The following is a 16,265-nucleotide window of genomic DNA, read 5'->3' on the forward strand; positions in this document are numbered from 1 at the left end:
AGCAGGGATCCCCCTCCTCCAACCAAGGGTCGTAGCAAGGCATATGGAAATTAGGACTTGTAATTAATTTCCATGTAATTAGCACTGGATTTGCATGCAGCCTGACAGCCGTGCAATCTATTTTGAGCAGTTTCTGCATTAGAATTTTATTTTTGCTTCCCTAAAGGTGGTCATGTCTCGGTTTGTCCTCTTTCCTTTTCACCCACTCCTACTGACCCAGATGCCCTGCCGAGCGGTTTTTTTTTACTTGCAGCCCCTTGGCAAAGCACGTTAGAAAGTGGGGCTCAGGCCCACGAGGACATTTACTTTGGTTCCATTCAGTGACTCCTCCCACCCACCGCCAACCACCACTACCAGCCTCAGGCTAGATCACAATCTCCCCACGCTTTTAGACCTCTTTGGGGACAGCGCCGCCATCACGCCCCCTGCTGGAGAACCGGCGTCAAAGCCCTATTACTGGAGGGGCCGTGTCACAGGAAGGCGACCGTGGCAAGGACCTTGAGCACATGCATACGAGGACGGAGGAGAGTGTCTGAAATCTGGGGTGTCCAAGAGCTAGAGAGTCCTGGGTTTGTATCCCGCTTTGCTAGTCATCCACTGGTTCTGCCTTCATGCTATGTTTGCTCACGGAATACTTACTGAACTGCGACTATTTTGCCAGCACTGTGCTAGGCTTCTAGGCACACTGTGGAAAACAAGACTTAGGCGGTCCCCGCGCTCCTGGAGTTTTGGGTCGAGCTGGCATGAAAGCATCACGGTACAGATAATGAACTACACTGGTGGTGAGTGCAATGAAGGGAAAGCACAGGGAGCCCTAAGGACATAAGACAGGGACATCGAACTCGGGTTGAGGGGTCAGGGAAGGCTTCACTGAGGAAGTGACATTTTGAGTGGGATCTGAAAGAGCGTAGACTCCTCTGGGCAGGGGTGGGTGGGGTGGTTGTGGTGGGGGCAGACACTTCGTACATCTACTCCAGGGAGAGGTGTCCATAAGGAGCCTTGAACTCTTGCCCGGTGCCATGGAGGTGATCAATAAATGACCGTTCCCGTCCCTTATACCCCACAGATTTGGCTTCCTTGGAAGAGGGAGAAGAGGGGAGGGAATTCTAGTTTTAGTTGACACTTTCCGAGCACCCTTTTTTCAACTGGCTGCTGCAACCAGCCCCCCACCCCTTCCATCTCCTGGGCTCTCTATGGAGTAACCAGAAGGGCTGGTGCTGGGAATCCTGGGGGTGCGATCAGCAGGAACCTCAGATCATCTGTGAGCCAGGCTCCTTCACCTCCCACAGGGAGAGCTCAGGGGAAGGAAGTAATGTGCTCAGAGCAGCCCGGCCACGGCAATGGCTCAGTGACTCTGATCCACTGCCCCAAGATCAGTTAAATACCTTTTCCCCCATGAAAATCTGAGCACCAACACCAAATGATCAGGATTAAGCAATCTACTCAGCGTTACAGAAGCAAGCCTGCTTGTAGTAAGATGATGTTATGGAGAAGCGAGACAGACCCCTCGGAACCCCTCGGAACCCCTCGGAACCAAAGCTGGTGCAGAAAAGGCTGGAAACACAGGGACACCCCCCCCCATACAAACACTCATCCCACACCTGGATAATTGCTGCCATGTCACCAGCCCTGTTTCCTTTACCACTTACTAGACAGAGGTACACATCTTAGGCTCTTTCCGGATCCAGAAACTACATACCCATGAAAGAATGCAAATCATCGTCTTTTAGGTTAGAGTCTCCAAGGAATTAAATTCACCCCCCCCCCAAAAGACCCATTGTTTCAAAAACTAGGAAAAGACAAACTCATTTGTGATACAATGTGCTATTTATATAAAGGATCCAATTTCTTTCTTCTTTTTTCCCTGGGCCCTTCCCCCAGCGAAATATATCTGACCGAAATCTAATTCATTTTTCTTTAAGCACTAGGACTATCCTCTGGAAATGAAAGATCTAATTAAGTTATGGTCCCCATAACTCAAAAGACAGGTTCTGGAGAGGGTTCAAAGATATAATTGAGAAAGATAATGAAAGGTTTGGGTGATAAGGCTTTGATGAACGATTAAGAAAACCCAAGTTCTTCTTTCTGAAGAAGGCAAGTCTGAGAAGGCTTCAATTTTATGGAAGGTTCTCGCCTCTGATGTACCTTCTCTAGTCAGGGTCAGCCGAAGTAACATCAGCTTTGGCTATAGCACAAAGGTCTCAAGTCAGATACCAGAAAGAACTTTCTCACAGGAAGGTGCTATAAAAGTGTGTGTGTGTGTGTGTGTGTGTGTGTGTGTGTTTCCTTTTGGGGGAGAAGAAAGTTTCTGGGAAGCCATTACTGATCTGAAACAGAGGTATGTGATTCTCTAGGCAGGACGGTGGTATGAGTAAAATCACCACTTCCCTAGAGTCACAAGCCACAGGCAGAGAGTTCTGTTGCTCCTTCACGCACTGCCAGGATGACGATGATTTGGGTTGAGTTTGTTCCCAGAACTCTGCCCACAGAACAGACTGAATGCGGGCAGTGGCAGAACACATCTCCTCCCTCCACCCCGCTGAAGAAAGACTGGTGCCATAGAGCTCCCACCTCCACAGCTCACTGGTGGGGCCAAAGCGGGGTGTGCGGGCTGGACCCCAAACACCAGGCTGAGCCTGAGCAGCTGCTATGCTCAGAGTGACTCAGAAGCTGGCAGACTGTCAGAGACCTCGAGCAGGTAAAGGCAGAGTATCCCGTTAAGCCCAAAGGCGAGGGGTCCGGCCACTGGGTTGCAGCAGCTGATTATTCAGATGGGACCCGTGACCTCTACAGCTGTTACCAGGGGACGCACATTTGATCTCTCTGACCCTGGCCCCAGTTATGTCTAGGGTTCATTCTCAGCAGAAGGTGGGGGGAAAAATAATGCAAAATCTGATGTCCTGCTAATGGGGCAGAAGCACCTGTGAGATCAAAGCAACGGCTTAATGAAAAACCCAGGCAAGCAGCTGGGAGCACAGTAGCCCAGATGGGAAGAAGCTGCAGCACCCACCGAGGGCCTTGCTTCGATCTGGCTGGGGTCCTTCCCACTGTCTGCTCTTAGCTCTGCTGAAGTTTTGGTTCCAGGTTGGTCTGGCCCCAGGGCCGTGGCTCTGCCCCATCACCAGGGTCACAGAGATGCCTTAAAGGAGGCTGGAAAGGAAAAATCCCTTTCCGGTTTGCCTAAGACAAAGTGGCATTCTTTCTTCCCTCCTTCGCTTCCTCCCCAGGAACTCGTACCAGGAAACCAAAAGAAAACCAAATACACAACCAAGAGTTTAGATCAGAAAGCTACACTCAATATAAAGTTTGGTGGGTGTCCTTTTGGAGACCATCACCATCTGGGTCCCGTGCTTGGGTTCGGCCGCATGGGTGAGTCCAGCAAGATTCCTGCTCCCTCCCAGGTTCACAGGTTTTGAGCTTGACTGGGATGTCCTGTTTAATTGTCACGCAGGCTGGTTTTCTCTGCAACCACCCTGGTTCTCTGGGGGTTCCGCTGTGCCCTCTGACCCCCTGGGCAGTTCAGTTCCTCTCAGCCGGACACCAGCTGTATGTCGGGCATTGTATTAGCACTGGGCATATAACGAAGAGGAAAGAGGGTTTCTGGGGCTGAGGTTCTTAAATTGTACACCAAGCTACCATAGGTGGGAGCCAGCAGCAAACTGCAAGAGGTGCCATGGGGTATTCTAAATTTTTGAGGGAAACATAGCAATCTCATGTGTTAGATATCCCATAAGCTACCGGCTTGAGGGAGTTAGTTTCACTATTAGATTGTGCTGCATTCTTCTTGATGTCATTTCTTTGTGAAGCTGGAATTTTGGTAACTGCTATAATGAAAAGTACCCAGGGAAAACCAATGTGGAGCAGGAGAGGACAGTGGCAGTGTCCTACCTGATTCTAAGGTTTGGACAGTTGTGCAGTGCCCAACAGACACACACGTCCCATTAATAAGTAGTTGTGGTCATTGAAGAGTGAAATAAAATATTTCTCTTTCCATTTTGTGTATTTTTCACATGGCTCTTAGGCTGTTAGGGGGTTAATACTCATTAAGTTGTTTGGATCTAACTGCTAAATAAACAGAACTGTTAGGTATTTATGTTGGCCTACATGCTCAATGTAAAAATGACCGAGATGCTAAAGTGTTGTGAACTGAGAAAGTTTGGGAATCTGTCCTAGAAGAAATGACACTGGTTAGGATCTTAAAAGTGGTGTAAGAGGTGGCTAGAGAAAAAAAAGGGCATTGGAAGTAAAGCGAATAGCAGGAGCTAAGATATGAAGACAGGGAATGCAGGGAAATTAGTTTGGTGACACTGGAGCAAAAGACCTGGAAGAAGGTTAAAGAAGCTGCAAAGGTAGGCAGGGGACAGCTCACAAGTGTCTGTGCCATTTGAAAGAGTTTGGACCCAATCACAGTACATGTTGGGGAACGACGGGGAGGACAGTTAAGGTGGAGAGACATGATCAGATTTGCATGTGATGTGTGGCCCTAAGGGAGGTAAAAGTGTATGCCAGAGGCTCTTTGGAAGGCCTTGGCAACAGATCAGAAGGGGGACGTTGAGAGGTTGAACCAGAACGACAATGGGAATGTTGGGAAACTGGATGGCTGATTGAACAGAGCTTGGAGACTGGTGAGGGACGGTAGCTTAAATGTCTGTGTGGATGAGTGAGAATACAGTACAGACAAGTCTGGGCTGAGGTGAGGGTCAACAATTTCCGTTATTGTTCTATGCTGATAGCTAGACCAAGTATCCTTGCCAGCCGCCGGGTCTAGTTGTGGAAACAAGATTCCTAAAGCTTTCTTCTGTTCGCTTAACCCTTGTCTCTTTCTGTTTGTAAGCCAGACATTTCTTTTAGGCTACTCAGTGAGTTTCTATTTCCTGTCTAAGGAGTACCTTCAGCTCCTAAATCACTTAGTACTGAGATTAGTAAATACTCAAGGCATCCCTGGCTCAGGTAGACAGGTTGGCCCAGACTCCCAGGTCCTCCAGGGTGGCTCATCTCTATGTGCCTTCAGAAGAGAGTCCTTCCCCTATTTTATGACACTTGACAAAACTCAAATATCTGACACCTGAATCAAAAAGCAATAAGCAACAGGGGCGTCTGGGTGGCTCAGTCGTTAAGCGTCTGCCTTCGGCTCAGGTCATGATCCCAGGGTCCTGGGATCGAGCCCCGCATCGGGCTCCCTGCTCGGCGGGAAGCCTGCTTCTCCCTCTCCCACTCCCCCTGCTTGTGTTCCCTCTCTCGCTGTGTCTCTCTCTGTCAAATAAATAAATAAAATCTTTAAAAAAAAAAAAAAAAAGCAATAAGCAACAGAAAACAATAAGCAACGGAAAACAATAAGCAACAATAAATATAAAAGGAAATATATTCCCTTAAAGCAATAAGACCTCAATTCAATTAAGTAGAGCATTGCACTGACTGTCCTTGGCTTTGGATTGCTGACCAACACAAACCGGTGCCCTCCAGATTCTGTTTGCCCTGTGCTTTGGTTCTCTGTGATCAAAAACTTAGTTGTATCAGAAAAGAAAAGACAAGAGGTCAAGTCTGTAATCCTCCAAGTGGATGCAACTCCCCATGCAATGACAATTAGATCTTTCCTTCACACAGCTAAGACGATCTCAAATATTAGAAATATTTAACGTTCACCGTAGGACTTAAAAAAAAAATGCTCTCAACCTCCAGGATACCAGTTGTTAAATTTTTCACATCTAATACTTTGAATTCAATTAAAAGATGACCTAATTAATCAGACACCTCATTCCCTTTCCTAAGAATTAGTTTAATGATCTACACCAGACTAGGGAGTGCACAAAACTGAGGTAGAACCCACCTTCTATTTTTCTTGGTTGGAGAGTCCAGTCATATCAAGGGGCCACTGGTTCCACTAAATGAAGTTGAGGGATTCTTTTGGGGTGTATTTGAAAAACAGACATTGTTTTGTGGTGTAGTTTTAGATAGAAATATCAGGGGCTTTTATTGTGCTCTATGGAGAATTGCCTGCTCAGCGCAGACCTTCTTCACGGGAGGATTTGAGGTGGCTTAATGGCCTGCCTGAGGCTGATGGCAATCCTGAGAACAGAGGCAAGCAGGTGACTCTGCATCCGTTTCTCCAGTAGGAGAAAAACAGTAAGTCAATAACAACTGGAGGCCTTCCATGCACCAGGCACTTCACAGACTTAAACCCTCATGAAAAATGGTGAAACTGGTATTGCTAAGAAGCCTCCCTGGACCTGGGCAGCTCTCGCCTGACAGGCCAGCTGTCTGGTCATCTCTGTGGTTGTCCCAATCCAGGGGCTGGTTCTGGAGGCTGTGGCCGAGTTCTGAATCAGTGAAAGAAGTATATTGAATAGTTGAAGCACTGAGCCTATAGCCCTGGGAAGCATTTCTGCCAATTGCCTCCAAGCTTCCTGTTCTCTGGAAACCCAGGGTGAAGTGGCCCCTACCCCTCTTGTTGGGTATGATGGTGGAGATCTGCTCCTGTCTCCTGGGTGCCCTCCAGGTTGGAATGGGGTTCCTTGGCAGAAGAGGGCATTGGAGATGTTGAGAATATTAGCGTCTATCTTCCTATGCATTTACCTCAGCTTAATCAGCAGAGACCTTCCCTCTTATCCTTCAAATAAAAGTGAGTAAAGCCAAACCTATTCTCTGAAGAAGCAAATCTAGACATGAAGAAAGCTTTTAGGACTAAAAAACAAAATCCAAAAAATCCCTGCTGATCTAAAAGGGAGAAGTTCCCCCAATTATCTTTTCTGTATGTATCAGAAATGATTTGCTTCTCAGGCTTTTGCTTAATACCATTCATCTTGGATTCTAACTTTCTCCTCTGGTGGAGGTTTGGTTCCACCTCAAACTGTAACCAGCCTGCTTCCTCTTTCTCTCCTGTTGGGTTGTTTCAGGGATGGAGCATCGCCCATGTGCAGGGCAGTAAGGTGTGAGGATGGGATGGACACAGAATACGGAGCAGACGTGAGTCCAGGCCAAGGATAGGAGATGCTTACAGAGCAACCAACTTAATCCTCTGAATGCACATACAGCTCTTCTCATCCATCACTGCCCATTAACCAAGACTTCGCTTTCTGCCATAGTTACCCTCTCAGCTACCAGCGGCCGATAAGATCCATATAGATCCAGTCCTGCCTTTAACTGATGGTCAGAAGCCAAACTAATATTGGGGAACATTTGAGGAACAGCTAAGAACCACATAAGCCCAGGAGCAGCAGAGGTGGTATTTTAGCCAAACCTTTTTGGCAGAAGTAAAATCAAGGACTGGTCAAATACTGTGGCCCCAGTGGGTCCCTGAAGGAGCTGAGGCATGGGCACGGGTTTTCAGGTGCTCTTTCCCCAAAGGAAGTGATTTCCCAATTTGATGCTTTAGTTTTTCGTCTTCGAAGAGAAAGGGATGAACGCCCACATAGGGAGGTTGAGAAAGAAAGATGTGGCATCTATAAAGTGTTGTGAGGTCCTCAGAAGCAATCGTAAGTAATAAACCGGGATTCTAGAGACTGGATGGTCCATTCCTCCTTATGACCAGACCAGGCAAGGTTGTACTTCCTTCGAGGCTGCCCCTTGAGGGAATCTTTCTTCTTCTTACAGACCTTAAGGAGACTCCACAAGATTTCTGGATTACCTAATGGCCCTTGTGTTCAAAGTTCTTCTGTGTGTCTGGACCCTTTCCAACTGTGCCCAAACTATGCCACCTTTTCTGGACCCAGTAGAGTTGGGCGCTCTTTCCTACATAAGGAAATAATGTATTCCATTCCTTTCACACAAGCAATTCCAGCTACTTTTTTGGTCACCAAGGCCAGTAAGATAGGCTTGCAAGAGGCTGGGAGGTTTCAGTTTAGCAACCTCATCTCTGAGGTGACTGCCTTCTGTGGCCTCCTCCCTGTGAAGCTGAAGAAGGCCAGTGGAGAGGCCCGTCAATAAACATAAACCATAATGGCCCTACCCATTTCCTTTGGAGGAAATGAACCTAATGGAGAAAGATATATTGATCAGAAAGACCCAATTTCAGAATCCGTCTCCTGGCGGTGAACCCTTTCAGTGAGCAGGGGCTAATGGCCTGGGCTTTCAGCTGCTGTGGCCTCTTTGAGAGCTGTACATCTAACAATCAATGGGATATCAAGCCTGCCAGGGGGCCAGGGATGCTACCGCCAAAAGGCTGGCCAACAGGAAGGAAAATGCTGTGGGCTTTTTTATAAAGCTAATCAGAGAAGGGGAGAAAAAAAATGCCGAGCTATTTGGGGGCTTTAAGAAGGCCTTCCAGTTGAAGAAATCCAACCTGTGGTGACACCCCTCTTTCCCTTCTATCAGCAAGACTCTATTTTCCAACCCATAAAGAGCCCATTAAGCAGCTCCCTTCAGGGGGTGGTTAGCAGGGAAAATGCCGCGTAGGTTCCCCGATGTTTTTCTGTGGTGGGGCCCAGCAGCCCATATGGAGAGGCCTTGTTTTGTTCTTGCTAAAAAGGGGCTGGAGCTCTGGCTTCTGCTGCAGGGAGGCAGCAGTTTGTAATTGGGAAACCAGCCATTAGACCATGGGTGGTGACATAATAAAACACGTTTCTTTCCGCCTCTGTTATAAGTCTCCCTAGGATCTAGACAATACCTTCCCTCCAACCCCCCAAATCGATGAGTTTTTGCCCAGAGACACAAGCAGAGTGTGTGTAGTATAAAAGGAGTAGATTTTTGGGAGCCCAACCCTGACTAGTTGTGGGACTATGGACCAGTTCATTAAGATTCGTTTTCCCTGTCTCTTAAATGGGGATAACAGTACCTACGTCGCAAGGTAGAATGGGGATTAATATCCCTATCATATACTCTATCTGAAGAGCTCAGCACAGCGTCCGGCATGTACTAGGCACTTAAAGATAACGCTGCCCACATGCCTCTGCATGTTGTCTAACGATCTTTGCCATTTTCCTAGAATAGATGTAAGTTCCACACTAATAGGTATATTCCAAGACTGGGCATTAGAAGACCCAGATTCGGGGGCGCCTGGGTGGCTCAGTCGTTAAGCGTCTGCCTTCGGCTCAGGTCATGATCCCAGGGTCCTGGGATTGAGCCCTGCTTCGGGCTCCCTGCTCAGCGGGAAGCCTGCTTCTCCCTCTACCTGCCACTCCCCCTGCTTGCGTTCCCTCTCTCACTGTGTCTCTCTCTGTCAAATAAGTAAATAAAATCTTTAAAAAAAAAAAAAAAAAGACCCAGATTCGTTCTCTGCTAAAACAGTCTAAACCCACGGAGCACAGTCTTGAGGAGCATATGGGATTTGCAGTGAGAGGAAAGTTTTCTAGGCAAAAACACAAGAAAAGGCACAGAGGGGAAATCAGCCCGGGATGTGTGGCTCTTGCAGGGGAAGTCTGCTGGAGAGGGGGACCCAAGCCAGGCTGTCCGGAGGCAGGCAGAGGGTTTCAGGTTAGATCAGGAGGGAAGCTGAGAGTCACTGAGTGGCTGTGAGCCCCAGAGGGACAGTTTTCACTCACTGAAGTTACCTGAGGAGTGACAGCCCTGAGCAGGGGGTCAACAGTCTTCGTGCATTAGGGAGAGCCTGACCAGGGTTCCCCTTTTCCCTCTAAGATCCTCAGTTACTGGTGTTCCCTGTGGGGCTGCTGAGCTGTACTCATCTCTCCCCCCTAAAGTACTTCCCAAGGGAACAGGATAAAAGTTCCAAAAGTTCAACCCATTGCACCTGCTGAGCTATGGCTGAGCTATTCCCCAAGAAACAGGATCAGAAGGTACCTTTGTTTTGCCCGAGGACAGCACAGCAAGCCAGGGACAACAATGATCGCAGAACCAGAGTAAATGAAATCATGAATGTTATAGTAACACTTGGCGCAGTCCCCTGCCTATAATGGGTACTCAGTAAATATGGCCATGATTTATATTTTTAGGACCATCTCCCTCTCCAGGAACTTTACCATTTTTGCATGCTTTCATACATTTTTCCTCCTCTAAGAGATACCTGACGATGGAGTGTGGGTTGGTGCCGTGCCTGGAGGCTTTGTTCAGTTCCACAGTTAAGGCAGCAAGGGACTGTGCTCAGTCCAGAAGATTCTGTTTTTAGGTTACGGGTTCTATAGAAAACCATGGAAATCAGGCACCCCTGGCGGGGCAATGTCTGTTGTGTAGAGTCTCTGGGTCCCCGCAGAGGCAAGTCCAGCTGGTGGGGGGCAAAGGTGTCCACCAGATAAAAGAAGGTGTGTCCCTGTGGGACCTGGAGAAGGCGGGAGGTTAATACAGAGCCACAGCGAGCCCGCCGACGCCTTTCGGGCTGGCGGCCCGGGGCAGGCGTGCTTGGAGACACGTGGAAGGCAGGAAAGCCACTGCAGGAAAATACAGAGCCGCGAGAAGTCAGTGACTGCCCTCAGGGAGGCAGGACATGCCCAGGAAAAGGGAGGAGCTCACTGATATAAAAATATGGTGTATAGCACCAGCGCCGCCCTAGTGAAGACGCTTTTTAAGACTTTCATGTAATCACTCGTGGATCCTACCAGCCCTGGGAGGGAGGCAGATCATGGTCATTATTTTTCTGTCACAGAAGAGGAAAAGGAGACAACAGAGAGGGGAAGAGGCTCACACAGGAGCGTAGGGCGGCGCTGTGACCGGGACTGCGGCCTGCTTCTCGGCGTCTGGAGCTCGGAGGTACGCCCGGGGCCTCGGGGGGGCGAGAGAATGGGAAGGGTCTGCGCTCCAACAACTGGCAAGTGGGATTTCAAACACAGAGAGGGTGCAGCTCCCAGCCCGCCCCCCCCCCCCCCGCAAAAAAAAAGAGATCTAGGAAAAAGAGATGAAAGTGAGGAGTCATTTCAGGTTGTAGAGGTCATTTGTTTTCTTCTTCTATTTCCACCTCTTCCCTCTCGAAGCCACTAGAAGCAGCTAAAAACACTTAAACATGGATGAGTTTTAGTGCTTCGAAATGGCTTCAGCCTGAAGCTACATCAGAGGCTCTGACTCAACACTGATGGGCCAGAGGAGAGTGAACAGACCCAACAGAGCGACTGTCACCACTTTGAGCCTCTTCACATAAGCGGTGTATCAGCTAACACCTGATAAACACTGAGTGTTTACCAGGAATAGGGCACTGCACTAAACATTTTATTTTATTTATTTATTTTTTTAAAAATTTTATTTATTTATTTGAGAGAGAGAATGAGACAGAGAGAGAGAGCATGAGAGGGGGGAGGATCAGAGGGAGAAGCAGACTCCCTGCTGAGCAGGGAGCCCGATGCGGGACTCGATCCCAGGACTCCAGGATCATGACCTGAGCCGAAGGCAGTCGCTTAACCAACTGAGCCACCCAGGCGCCCTGCGCTAAACATTTTAAATATAAATGATCTCATTGGTTCCTCACTCAACGCTTTGAGGTTGGTGCCATTATGTCCCTCACTGAGCAAGGCATAGCGAGATGGTACAGCTTGGGCCAGGTCCGTCAGCTGAAAAGAGGAAGGTGTGTTGTTCACGTGTGTGCTCAAGCCACCGGGCCATGCATCTTCCCCAGCGATGGAGGTCGGCGCCAGCCGTGACCACTGTTTCTGGATCATGGTAAGGTGAAGCACAGTGACAATCTTCCATGGGAACTTTCTATAAAACCCAACACCTAGGGCACCTGCCTAGGTGGCATCCGACTCTTGATTTCGGCTCAGGTCCTGATCTCAGGGTCGTGGGATGGAGCCTGAGGGCTCCGCATTCAGTGGAGATTGAAGATTCTCTCTCTCTCCCTCTGCCCCTCTCCCCTGCTCTCTCTCTCTCTCTAATAAATAAATAAATCTTTAAAGAAAACCCAACACCTGACAGTTCACGCATTTGTACATTCAATTAAACATTCCTTCGATAAGCATGAATTGTGGTGAGCTCTGTAGCCAGACACTGTGTTGAGAGCTGTGAACATAAAAATAGGAAAACCTGGCCCCTGCCTGCCCATAAGGGAGCTTATCATATGACCACTTCAACAAATGGATGGCTATTTGGAAAGAGAAGGAAGCGAACATTAACAGGGTACCTCTTACATGCTGTGCAATTTACAGGTATCTTATTTAATCCTTACACCAGTTTGGTGAGGTGGGTATTACTGTCTCCATGTTACACATGATGAAGCTCTGGAGTAGAAAGATTAAGAACATTGTTCAAGGCATACAGTTAGTGACAGTTCTGGGATCAAAACAGGTCTTATTTAATTTTTTATAAGAACATGATATTTAATTTCTTTCGTAGACTGCTTCCTTGTATGTACTTAGGCTAACACTAAGTGAATTGCTCTTCTCCGCACATTCACATTTCCTGGAAGAAAGAAGCCATTAAGTGTTGTCACTTGGTGGCAGAGGCAAAGCTGGGAATAAATATCTGGGACTGAAAATTCAAAATATATTATAGTTATCAAGAGTAGGGACTCTCATTTTCTGTTTTTGACATTTTCCCCCCCAAAATACCTTAGCTGTATCCACAGGGTTTGATATTCACAGATGTTTATGAAATAAATGATTATACATATAATTACAAGTGCCAATTGGCACACACACGTTAAAAACTGATGTCCAGTAAGTTTTATCAACTATTAAGTTATTTCACGATGGTGCGATCAAACCTTTTCATGGCAGGTTCTGATCAATAACCAGTTCACGGATGCCCAACACATCAGTGGCAAAGCCCAGACTGAACTCCATCCTCTAACTTCATTTGAGCTTTGCTTCCAACAAATTCCACTGAAGGAAGGTCAGATCAGGTCTTATTTTCAAACTCACATGTCAGTCCCCACACCCCCTATCCGCCCCTTGTCTCTTCCTCCATTGAATGAGGTCAGTTTCTTTTCTTTTCTTTTTTTTTTAAATTTTATTATGTTATGTTAGTCACCATACAATACATCATTAGTTTTTGATGTGGTGATCCACCATCCATTTTCGCATAACACCCAGTGCTCCATGCAGTACGTGCCCTTCCCAATACCCATCAGTGGGCTAACCAATCCCCCCTCCCCCATCCCCTCCAAAACGCTGTTTGTTTCTCAGAGTCCACAGTCCCGAATGAGGTCAGTTTCAAAAGGAGTATATGTGGGTAAACAACCGTAAGTCCTGAATTTGAAGAATTCAGCTGAGGGTCTTCGACCAGAATGGGTTATTACCACGGGATTCTTGGGTGGACTTTGAAGGAGAACATAAGGTGAAGGGACACCACTGAGTCTTACAGGTGTCCCAAACTCCACCAAAGCGAATCTGTCCCAGGTCAAATCCCATTGCACTGACTGCTTATTTCAAGAGATTTGTGGAGATTAAAATGCAAAGTAGAAAAAGAAGGGGACAGTCTCGGAGTTTGCTGAATGAGGTGATGGCCGATATATATGTGATGTGAAGGGGCAGAAAGAGGCGTCAGTAAGGGCTGCAGGGATTCAGAGCAAAGGGGATTGGCTACTGTAGACACCTGCTGCCATCCATGGTCCAATATAAAGCATCCCCATCTGATTTTTAAAGATCTTCATCTCCAAGATCACGTATAAACTCCCTACCTTGCATGCCAAGCCCGCCATGGACTCGGCTTTGCCCTCAAGCACTCTATTCCCTGACTCCTGCCTCATGTTTAAACCTTTTTCCTGTTCCTTTTTCTGTAAGGCCCACTCTACTGTCAGTTACTTGGCTACTGCTTACTATCCTTCACCTACTCCACATAGGTTTTATCTCCTCTGAGAAGTGGTCCTCTGACTGGTCTGGCCCCAAATCAAGAGTCCGATGCCTAATCAACTGAGCCACCCAGGTGTCCCACATAATGGATTCTAAATACATTTTTTGAAAAGCATGAACTTCATGAAGATGCTAAAGGTTCAGATATCTAGTGTGGCAGATGGGCTCTAAGGTGACACCCTAGTAATCTCTGCCTTCTAGTATTCACTCCTTTGTGTAATCCCCTCCCCCACAGCATACAGATGAGACCCAAGACTTGTTTCTGTCCAATAGAATATGACAAAGGTGATGTGCTATTCCCGTGATTGCATTATGATCCACATATAAGGCTCTAAGTGATTTGCTCTCCTGCTGGCCTTGACGAGGCAGCATGTTGTGAATGGCTTATGGACAGAGCCACGTGGCAGGGAACTGTGGGTGGTCTCTAAGACCCAAGAGCGGCTTCTAGCCAACATCCAACAAAAAAGCTGGGACACTCAGTCCTACAACCAAAAAGAAATGAATTCTGCCAGCAACCTGAATGAAGTTGGAGGAGGATCCTAGAGAAGCCTCCCAATGAGGACACAGCCTGCCCAGCTGCTTAACTGCAACCAGACTCTGAGCAGAGAACCCAGCCAAGCCTGCACTCCTGGCAGACAGAAACTGTGAAAATGATAAATGTGTGTGTTTCAAGTCACTAGGTTGCTAGTGCAGGGTAATAGAAAACTAATGGATGTCCAGCTTTTCAGGAAAGGAGAAACAGGAAGGAAAGCAACACCAATTGGGCATTGGCTGGTATGAGACCAACCTCAGCATTAGGGAGTGATGTAGGCATTTAATGCAGGAGAGGGGAGGTCTGAATCCCAGAACTAATTGAAACTCACTGACCTTATTCCTTCCCCTTAAATACATTCTCATCTCATTCATGCCACCATTTAAACTTGATTTAGACCATTGCATGGCCAGGAGTCACAGCTTGGTATGTAAGAGAGAGGGTGAAATGGATTGGCCAGGACACAGACTCGGAGTCTGAGTGGGGTTGGGATCTGTAGCTACTGTCCTATAGATGCAAGATTCTGGGTAAACGACTTAACCTGTCCCTCAGCTCAGGCCCCTAGGTAACCAGAGGCTGATTATGGGGCTGTTGGGGTTATGGGAGTGGCATAGAGAAGTGGCTAGCTCCAGGTCTATGGTCCCCGGGCACTGGCTCCCCCATCCCCCGTCCCCACCGCTGACTGCTTCTCCAGCTTTCATTGCTAAAGTTAAGCTGGCTTTGGGATTCTCCCAGATGGAGTCCTTCCCGAGTCCGTCCAAGATGAGAGCTCTTGGCTGATGCCAAGGTTTGTGCTGTGGCTAAAATCCTAGGAACTTCTACCTGCCTGTTTCAACACTGCTAGGCTGCTGAAAGATCAGGATGAATTTCCTAAATGACTTATTCCTCCCCCTTTCATGAAGGCACTTTCTAGAGCACAAATGGGACTTTACCAAACACACTGGAAAGTGAGAGGGGTCCCAAACTCTCCAGCCAATCATCTGTCTACTGGCCCAACCCCAGGCCCCAGACCATCTCGTCCTTGCCACTCTTGGTCCTGTCCCCTGGGCCTCAGCTCCCAGAGCTCAGAGAAGCTAGTGTCGTGTGCTTTGGCAAGCAGTAAACACATTGCCACCTTTGCTTGCCTGGGGACCCCGACGAAGCCTCGCTCAAAGGAGTGGCTGAGTATGGTTTGTTTTGTTTTAAATAAGATTCTCGGGGCGCCTGCGTGGCTCAGTCGGTTAAGCATCTGCATTCTGCTCAGGTCATGGTCTCAGGGTCCTGGGATCGAGTCCTGCATCGGGCTCCCTGCTCAGCAAGGGAGTCTGCTTCTCCCTCTGCCTCTGCCCCTCCCCCCACTTGTGCTCCCTCTTTTTCTCGCTCTCAAATAAAGCCTTTAAAAAAAATTAAAAAATAAAAATAATAAGATCTCATCTTCCCATTGGGCTTCTGAGAGCTTAGAGCCCTTACACCTCATGAGCCTTAGGAGGGGAGGAAAGAGGGACCCAAAGATAATTACTAATTTTATATCATGGATAGAGAACTTACAGCCAATTCATCTAGTATCCCACAATTTGAATATCTAGATTTACCTACTAATGCTCCGTGTCGTGTCAGGCCCCCTGAGCATGACCATGCACGTGTGTATCCACGACTTCAGGATATGCTAATAGTTGATGTGTTAAGATACAATATTTAGGACCCTCACCGAACTTCAGGGTTTTGAGACCAAGATCACTTATTTGCATCCTCTCGCGTTACAGAGAAGGAATGAAGGTCCCCCGAGGTAACTGACTTGAAAGGCACAAGAAGCTGGGTTTCTGAAGTCCCCACGTTGTGCTCTTGGCACCTTACACTGCTGTGTCTTTGCCTCTTTTGCTTAGATGGTGCTGATTAATTTCCTTTGATCTATGCTACTTCCTGAGCAGGTGTGAATTTTCCGAGAGGCCTTGGGAACCCCTTCATGGGGCATAGGGTCAAGAGACCACCCATTGGCTTGCCTTGGGCTCCACAGCAAGGTGGCTGCCCGGAGCTTCTGACCTCAGGTCCTACACGTACATCCCTCTTTGACTTCCTCTACCCCGGTTGTCCCA

The 16,265-nt window shown here is 47.8% G+C and overlaps 1 protein-coding gene across 8 annotated transcripts in view; it reads right to left on the minus strand.

Annotated features, from left to right (window-relative positions):
* UBASH3B (ubiquitin associated and SH3 domain containing B) overlaps window positions 1-16,265 on the minus strand; it is a 139,125-nt gene that overhangs the window by 36,672 nt on the left and 86,188 nt on the right. The window lies entirely within an intron of this gene.

This window comes from Halichoerus grypus, chromosome 11 (assembly GCF_964656455.1).
Source record: "Halichoerus grypus chromosome 11, mHalGry1.hap1.1, whole genome shotgun sequence".
NCBI classification, from domain to species: Eukaryota; Metazoa; Chordata; class Mammalia; order Carnivora; family Phocidae; genus Halichoerus; species Halichoerus grypus.